We start from the raw sequence: 9,663 nt of genomic DNA, 5'->3' as shown, positions 1-9,663 counted from the left end.
TACAGTGGTTTCTCCAATAATTTTGTTAAGAAAATATTTTTAATTAATTTTTTTTGAATAAAATCTTAAGACACAATCCAGTATGTAAAACAGGTAAAGTCCAGCTCTCTCATTGTTCTGTGGCCCCAGGCAGAACTCATCAGCTAAGCTTCCCCATCACTTGGCCCAGAGACTCCAAGGGGGGTGGGGCCACAGTACCACCCACCAGTTAGGAGCTCAGACACTGGGTCTGACTAGCTCTTGCACCGCTGACTGTATTTGTAATCTGGTAAGCTTCTTAACTTCTCCGTTAGTTTTCACATTGTAAAATAGGAACAGGCATAGAACCTATCTCTTGCTTGAAACAGTATTGCACAAGCCTGTCGCTTGGTAAGTATTCTATAAATATTTGTTAAATATGTGAGCCAATGAAAGAAGCAAGGGCACTAATGGAGATGTTTTTGTAGATCTGATGGTGAGCTTAGGTTGTATTGTTCTGAGCGTTCACATTTCACATGAAGTAGAAGTCCAAGTTCTCTGCAGAAAGGGAGGGAGAGATTGAACTGGATTGCCAAGTGTAAGAGAGCATACCAACTCCAGCAATGGAGTGATTAGCACCCATTAGGGCAGGTGACCCTGAACTCATACTGTACCAATCCCTCCTGCTGTGCTCAGTGGCGAGAGTACAAGCACTGAAGGGTGGGTCCTGGGTTGGGTATTGCTAGGCAGAAGCACAGAAGGAATAAAAGGGCAAGAAAACTGAAAATTTGGGCAAGAAAAAAAATGAGGATTAAAATGAGTGCTTACCTCATTAAGTTATTGTAAGCGTTAAAGAATTAATATAGTAAAGGACTTAGAACAGTGTCTGCCACATAGCAAATAGGAAAAATTGTTTTATTTTTACTACTTTAAAAATCTAAGCTAAAGAGAGAGGGAAGTGAAATGAAAGGGGAGCGCAGGAAGAAAAAGAATGCAAAGGGAGCGGCTGATTTGTATCAAGAGCAATTGTAATGGGAACAATGGAGAAAATGATCTAGAAGGATAGGAGATTCTGGTTACAGAATGTGATGTTGAGGTAGTTTCTGATGAAAACCAAGTTTAGCACAGTAGTTCTGAAAGTCACTTTGCCTAAGAATCACCTGGGAGGATTGTTACAATGTCAGGACCCTTTCTCAAAAACTGTGATTCAACAGGAGTGGGCAATTGGCCTTGGAATCTGTATCTTATCAAGCTTCCTAGACAATCCCGGCGCAGCCAGCCCCAGGACCACACTTGGAGAAGTCTGGGCTAGGCTGTGACCCTGGCTGGTTGACGTGGAGTAGAAAGGCAGGTAATTGGAGATGAGGAGACCAACGAATAGGGAGGCCTGGGTGTGTGATGACTCAGCCCAACGGTTGCTGAGGTCACTCAGGATGGAGACCAGACAGGGTGGAGAAAAGGACTGTGAGCCAGAGGGCAAAGTCATCAATGAACAGGAGAAGGTACAGTGAGGGGTAAAGAACAAAAGGCTCTTCATGACAGAGGAGCTGGGGGGCAGGGTAAGGGATATAACTTCACAGCAAGAGTCTTATAGGAGCACGAGTCTTTCCAACAGACTAGAAAGTAAAGGTCAGTATTAGCTTTGAAAAGCAAGTTAGTAAAAGAATATGTAAGGAGATACTTATGAGAGAATAATAAGAAGCTTCCATTTAAGAAGGCTATTGGAAAAGCCATGTACACAGGGGAAAACTCGGTTTTGGTTAAAGAGTAGCATACATGCTATTAAGAAACTCAGGATATGGGAGAGTCATTAAATCACGGACAAAGTTCCAGAGAGTACAATGAACAGAAATTAAGGAGTGTAAACCGAGATTACAGAACAGGAGGCACAAAGTATTAGGAGACTAAGAATTTGAAAAAATAAAATTGGCCAGAGAGGGTTGACATTTATGGGAGAGATAGAGGAAATAGGATGTGTAGCACACGGACTAACATACTCACAAACTCAAGCAAACAAGGAAACTGCTCTTCACTGGGTGCCATGGTGGCTGGGGAAGAGGTTTTAGAAAGGAAAGGTGGCCAAGAGTTTTTAAAATATCTTTTGTTGGGGCACCCGGGTGGCTCAGTTGATGAAGTGTCCAATGCTTGATTTTGGCTCAGGTCATGATCTCACAGTTCTGTGAGTTCAAGCCCCTCATCGGGGTTTGTGCTGACAGCATGGAGCCTGCTTGGGATTCTCTCTCCCTCTCTCTCTGCCCCTCCTCTCTCTCTCTCTCTCTCTCTCTCTCTCAAAATAAGTAAAAATAAACTTAAAAAAATAAAATATCTTTTGTTAAATTTCTGTCTCATATGTTATGTGCAAGGTTCCCAAACTTTCTCAGCTTAATGTGTCCTTAGCAACTCAGTAATTTTTTCATGGCAGTCATAGGACAAATGAAATACTTAACAGTTCTGTTTATTAAGTAATTGGTCCAAACTATTTAATAAGTAATCGTGTCCTAAAAACTTAACTCTTTGAAAATAAAATACATGTAAATTGAACAAAAAGTAAGCTTTTATATTATTCTTTAATAATCTAACAGATTGCACACCACCACCCTTATTTCCTATCCCACTCTTTTTTTTTTTTTCTTAAGTTTACTTATTTTGAGAGGAGGGGGCAGAGAGAGAGGGAGAGAGAGAATCTCAAGCAGATGTGGGGCTTGAACTCTCAAACTGTGAGATCATGACCTGAGCCAAGATCAAGAGCTGGATGCTTAACCAACTGAGCCACCCAGGCCACCCTGGATATTATCTATATCATGAGGAGCCACCAAAGAGATTTTAACAGGAGGTAACATAGTCTTAGAAATATCAGTGTGGGGAAGAGATGGGAGGAGAGTGAGAATAGAGGCAAGGAGACAAGAGCTGCTGACAACAGTTCAGGAAATAAACTAAAAGCTAAAGCAAAGTACTGGTGGTGACTATGGAAAGAAGGAGGGTGGTGGTGTGGAAGGAAAGAGCTATGGTGGTTTCATAACTTGGCCCCTCAACCCTTTGACAATCTGCCCTTCAGAAATTGTTGTGACCCCTCTACTTGAATCTGGGTCCTGTGATTTGAATAACAGAATATGGTAGAAGCGACAGTGTGCCAGCTTCCGGGCTCAGGTCTTAAGCTACTAACAGTTTCCACTTCTTGTTTGTGGGGTGCTTGTTTTCGGAACCCACCTCTTGTCTCCTGGGGGTTCATTCCTTATACTGTGAGGAAAACTAATGGGCAGAGAGGCACACATGGAGAAGAACCTAGGTGCTGGGCCAGAGCCCCAGGTGAGCTCAGCCACAGCCAGCACCAACTTGCCAACCATTTGAGTGAGCCATCTTGAAGAAGACCTTCCAGTCTGACTCCAGCCACCTCAGCAGATGCTGCACAGGGCAGTGGTGAGCTGTCCTCTCCAAGCCCTAACTAATTTACAGCTTCATGAGCAAGTACATTCATGAGTTGCTTGTTTTAAGCTATGAAATTATGGGGTAGCTTGTTAAATACATCAGTCGATAACTGATACAAAAGCTAATGTTTACTTAAGGCATTATATGCACTAGACACTGTTCGCAGTACCTTACGTGAGTGTTGCATTTAGTCTTCTAAACAAATATTACTGATATCTCTGTTTTAGTTATGAGAACACTGAAGTCTAGAGCATTTCCCCAAGGTCATGCAGCTAGTTGGGGATGAATGAGGGGTAGGAAAGAGGAGGACCGAAGGTGGAAGGGCCAAGGATGGTGACCAACTTGTAAGTTCAAGATGTTGTTGCTGGACATGATGAATATACAAACATAAGCAAATACAGGAAACAGAAGAAAAGGGTAAATCAGGTTGGAGGGGGGATATGGTACTTGTGATTTGGGACATTTAGGTAAGGATGCATCCTTGACAGCATTTGGGGGTCTGAATCTAGACTTCAAAAGAGGACTTATTACACCTAGAGAGAGAAACTTGGAAACTACTAGATATAATGATCATTAAAACCTTGACGGTTGGCGAAATCATCCAGGGAAGGAAGGAAGATTTCGAGAATAAGAAGAGCCTGATACTCTGATTGTGATAAGATTTGTGACTTGAGGAAAGGAGAAAAGAAAATGCAGAGGCACAGGAGGAAAACCAATCAAGAGTGAAATGAAGAAATTCAAGGCATAAGGTCACTTAAACCAAGGAGAGGTTGGCCAATATTTTCAAATCCTACAGAAAGGATGAGCTACATAACACCTGGCCAAGAAGAGATTAACTTAGTGACAGAACTTTTAGTGGTGTGGTGAAACTAGAAAACAGTACAGTGGGCTGAAAAATGAACATGGGCTGCCTGGGTGACTCAGTCGGTTAAGCCTCCCAGTCTTGATTTCCACCCAGGTCATGATCTCGTGAGTTTGAGCCCCGCATCACTCTCTGTACTGACAGTGTAAAGCCTGCTTGGGATTCTCTGTCTCCCTCCCTCTCTCTCTGCCCCTCTCCCGCTTGCGTTCTTTCCCTAAGTAAATAAACTTAAAAAATATGAACGAGAAACTGGAAACAGTGAGGAGCATCACATAAGACTCTTTTTTTGCTTGAAAATGTCAAGGAAAACACAAACGAGACGACTTATGCAAAAAAGCTATCTATTGGCTCATATAACTAAAATATCCAAGACTATTTTTGGCTTTAGTCACTGCTGGACTCAGCAGCACCGATGACGTCACCAGAATCCAGTTTCTCTCCTTTTCTCAGCTAGTCTTCCACGTTTGCTCCATTCTAGGCTGGGCTCTCTCCTCGCGTGGGCAGACAGTCTGTTGCAGCTCCAGCACTGTGGATTTCCAGGTGCTGAGTCCTCCGTAAAGAAGACGTACTTTCTCCAGGACTTGAACAAAATTACTGAACTTGAGTCTAATTGGCCTGACTTGGGTCACACGTCCATCTCCGACTCAATCAGTGTTGCTCATGCCAATCAAGACATTGTTTCGGTCAGGTTCCCATCCCTAGGGGGCAGGAGGGACGGGTTCCTCTGAGGGAAATCAGATGAAGGAAGAAGGGATGCCAGCAACAAAAATAAGTCGTCGTAGTGATTATGTTCTTTCATTTTAGGGAGTTTGGCTGCAGAGGCAAGAAGAAAGGGAGAAGTATAGATACAGTGGGGGTGAAGGAGAATTGTAAGAGTAACAGCTGAAACAGAGGCTTGCGGTGTCAGGAGAGGGACTTGGATGAAACCACGGAGGAGGGTAGGGGTTGATTGCATCAACAGAACAGCTGGCCAAATTAACTTTGAGCTTGGAGGAGGGTTACCACTTCCTCTGAGACCAGACAGAAGGTGGAGGAACACCACGTTGAGGCACTTATGCCTCATGACCTCCATTTGATCTGTGATTTAGCAAGAGAGGACAGGGGCGGAAATTGGGAAGGGAGAGTTAGCTGGGGAAGGAACACGATGGTCTCTGTGGCAAACGGGAGAGTTTGGACATGCAGACAGGTTGCTGGGGCATAACATGAAGTTTTAAAAGAACATTATCCCCAGTTTAATTTGTTTGACATTAATGCCATTAGGAATCTCAGTGAATTAAACGGAACATAGACATCAGCTCATACAGTGGAAACCTGAGATAAAATTATGCTAAACTATGAAGATACTTTTACTCACTTATTGGCTAGCATGGGGATATTTTAGTGAGAAATCTTTGTTGGGAAATTAATACAGTCACTTGGGGATTCTGAGACCTCTGGTGTCTTCCATGAGGGTGGAGCTGATCCACTGAAGACAAGGACAGCAGTATTTTCTCTGTTTCTTAAGGAGAGGAAGAAAATGAGAGAGGGAAAAAAGAGCACACAGAAGACAGCACACTAAGACTGTGTTGTCTGTTCTGTGATCTTCAGATCCTTAGTGAAATTTTTGAACTTTTCAAATGGTTGCTAAAAGTAACTTTTTGTTTTGTCTTACTGTATATTAGTGGAGCTGTGTTTCTAACCTGGTCGAGGCAAGCACAATCAAGGCAATGCTGTGGACGCGAAAACATGGAAGCTGGTGATATCTGGGACTGGCATCTCCAGGAGTGATACAGGTCTCTGGAATTGCTCTTCGGGTCATTTAAGTTTTCTTGGAGGGCATATTCACCAGCGACCATACATATTTTTCTGGTCATCCTCATACATTTATTAAAATGATAACAGAAATGAGAAGGCATATGGGTAAAATTAAATGTAAAACAGATTTTATGTACCATGACATATCACCACTCAATTCATATAAATTATTATTGGGACTCTATTGGCAAATGTCTTTATAATGTTCAGATTTCTGTTTTCTTCATTCAAATCTACTTGGCTTTTTCTTTCAGGGATTGGACGTATTCTACGCAACACGAGAATAATGGCTGCAATTATTACTGTATCGGGCACCCTTTCAGATGTACATTGCTTTTGTACATTGCTTTACAAACTACAAAGTAGTAAATTCTCTGGTGTGAGATAGATTACAATGATTCTGTAAGCAATTTTGTGCATTTGAGAAAAAAATAATGTATTCCACACATTCCAGCTTTGGATTTTGGAAGGTATCAGGTATTACCATCCAGATTTACTACCGTGTTACTTCATCCTCATAATAAACTGTGGGGAAGCAGGGAAGGGTGTTAGCCTTATTCTGATAGCTCCTGTGATCTGATCAGGGCCACATATCCAATAATCCATTCAGGGCTTCAACCCAGGTGTTCTGTAGTTAGGAGCATGATGAGATATACTGATCCCCACAGCCTTCAAGCAACAGGAAATGCTCACTAGACTGCCACCCCCCACTACACACACACACACACACACACACACACACACACACACACACAGAGCAGTTTCCACTTTGTACCACAATTACCGTTTTGAACTGTGCTGTGACATAAAATTGTGATAGAAGAGCTGTGAGTCTGACTCCGAAGGTGGAATCAGTTCTCCTTCACCCCACTGCATCTTGAGGAACACCGTGGAATTATTTTCTTGGAAATTCATTTATCATGAAACGAGTAAGGTTTTACTCATATGTGTTTTCCTAATTCAATGCATTCAATATCTATTTAGCTATTTAGCTCTACAATGGGCCAGCCACTTCCTAGGCCAGGTTGATACTTCATCACATCTAGACAGTCACAAAGAATCAGTGGGTACTGGTAGAAAATACCAATGGATCTGTTTCTCAGTCTGTTATCATCTGTCTCGTCAAAAAAGATGTCCACTCATCATGCCTGATCTGAGTACCAAATCTTACAACTCACCTGTGGTAGATCGTTGCTGCACACTAAATGTTTATGTTCCCTCCAAAATTCATATGTTGCAAACCTAATGCCGAATGTGGTGGTAGGAGGTGGGGCCTTGGGAGATGATTAGGCTGTGAGAGCAGCACCGTCCTGAATGGGATCAGTGTCCTGATCAGAGAGGTCTGAGGAAGGTCCCTTTCTGCTTCCTCTAGATGAGGTTACAGCAAAAAGATGGCTGCCTAGGAAGCAGGTCCTCAACATACACCAGATCTGCCAGTGTCTTGATCTTGGACTTCCCAGACTCCAGAGCTGTGAAAGATACATTTCCCTTCCTAAGCTCCCCACGCTGCTATTTTGTTATAGCACCATGAATTAGTGAGCACAAATTCCCCTCATCCCAGTATACACACTCCACTGCCATGTGACTTTGTCACTTCTCTTATCCAGAGGTGGAATCTCTTTCTCCACCCCCTTGGATCCAGGCTCTATTCGTGACTTGCTATGACCAAGAGAACGTGGCAAAAGGGATGCTGCCAGATTCTGGAGCCTAGACCTCTGAAAGGCTTTACAGTTTCCACCTTGAGCCTCTTGGAGTGCTCCCCTAGGCTGCCATGGCATAGAGAGTTCCAGGATGTGAGACTACTTGGAAAAAGAGGCCTGGGCACCTGGGTGGCTCAGTCGGGTTAAGCCTCTGACTTCAGCTCAGGTCATGATCTCACGGTTCATGAGTTCGAGCTCCGTGTGGGGCTCTGTGCTGACAGCTCAGAGCCTGGAGCCTGCATCAGATTCTGTGTCTCCCTCATCTCTGGCCCTCCCCCGCTCACGCTCTGTGTCTCTCAAAAATAAGTAAACGTTAAAAAAACTAAAAAACAAAAGAAAGAAAGAAAAAGAAGACCAACTGTCCCACTTTAGAACAGAAAATGGACGGAGTAGAATGAGTGAACCCGGGAAAAATCAGCTAACCCACAGAATTGTGAGAAACCATTGTTACTCTTTTAAATCACTGTATTTGGAAGTGTTTATGTAGCACTAGATAACTGATAAAGAACTCTGGGGAGATGTCGGGATGTCTGTAGAGCTTCCATTCATTTTCTATGTCTAACGGAATATTTCAGATACTTGATAGACCATAAATAAGCAATGACATTTTTAGATTCTTTCTACATATCACTGGGTCCATAGATTTATTGGCCTTTCTGAAAGCCACTTTCAAAGGTGCAATCAAATATTTTTGCATTTGGAAACATTTCAATTATGTACTTTTTTTTTCCAAATGGAAAAAATGTGTATGACTTAGGATTGTGCTTTTTGGCAATGAAAAGGCTTTTGGGAAATGCACATAATTTCTGAAGGGCCAAGGAATGAATTCAGCCAATCACTACATATTCCATTTTTGTGTTACCTTCTTCCTCCTTCCAGAGGAAAGGATGCAAATCATCATAGATTCATTTCCTTTTACATAAATTTGAGCTCACTTAAGAATCATTTTACTTTATCTTTAATGCAGAACAATATTTAGAGAATCATTTTCAAGAATAGAATAAGAGAAAGGCAGTTTTTAGGGAAATCTTTTTTTCTAATAGTGCAGCAGAAGGCAGCCTTGCTCCTGGGCTTTGTTAAGTTACATAGATTTAATTGCCTGGAGCAGGTCTTCTAAAGTCAAGTTTACTAAAATGTGGGCCTTTGGGACCATACTTTCTGGAAACAAATGCTTTTCAAACATCTCATTTTATAATATATAGTTATATCCGGACTCTGCAGAATGTGAATATTTTAAGAATTAGGCTGTTGATTTGAAAAGAAATCAATATCAAATATACAATTCCTGAAAGTCACTCAAATTAAGGTAATTTTTTGCACATTTAAATGTTACTACCATTCCTAACTCACCCCACCCCCACCTCCTGAGCCTTTTAGCTCTTAAAACTGTCTGGAAACCAAACCGTACTTTAAAAATTATTTTTATGGGGGAAAAATGAAAACACATTTCACTTTTCTTTATGTGCGATGGTGCACCTTCCCATGACTCCTGTGTTTTGCCAGGGACCAGGAATGGACTTCATGACTTCTTACATACAGAAAGAGACAACAGTCAGAAAGCCTTCATTTGCTAATCCCAGGGTTTTTCTTCAAGATTATCAAAATGCCTGCTCTAATGGCAACTCCAACATAACTTTGCTTTAGTCAATGGCCCCTGCTGCTCCTTTTTTTTTTTTTTAACCCCACATGAGCTTAAGTATCTTTATTTAACTCTTTCACAGCACGGCTAGACCTGTTTCTCTCATCAAGAATGGGGCGGGAGCAGGGGTGGCGGGTACTTGTCAGAATAAATTACAATTTTTGGCAAGCATCTGTGTCTCTTACCCACTTAGGAACTAGAATATTGCCTTGTAAAACAGTGCAGCCCTTCTATTATTACTTAATTATAAGGCCAAAATAAGGACACTGTTTTATAGGCTCTTT

At 42.0% G+C, this 9,663-nt stretch overlaps 1 long non-coding RNA gene across 2 annotated transcripts; it reads left to right on the top strand.

Annotated features, from left to right (window-relative positions):
• Window positions 1-297: 297 nt before the first annotated feature.
• On the top strand, window positions 298-6,355 carry LOC122235743. Of its 2 annotated transcripts, none has more exons than XR_006213766.1 (3): window positions 298-369; window positions 5,908-6,018; window positions 6,295-6,355. It is a non-coding gene; the product is annotated as an uncharacterized LOC122235743 (long non-coding RNA). The 2 variants fall into 2 exon arrangements; XR_006213767.1 differs by lacking the exon at window positions 298-369 and adding an exon at window positions 4,864-4,929.
• Window positions 6,356-9,663: the final 3,308 nt, after the last annotated feature.

This window comes from Panthera tigris, chromosome F3 (genome assembly GCF_018350195.1).
Source record: "Panthera tigris isolate Pti1 chromosome F3, P.tigris_Pti1_mat1.1, whole genome shotgun sequence".
Taxonomy (NCBI): domain Eukaryota; kingdom Metazoa; phylum Chordata; class Mammalia; order Carnivora; family Felidae; genus Panthera; species Panthera tigris.
This window is presented reverse-complemented; position numbering and strand designations above follow the sequence as displayed.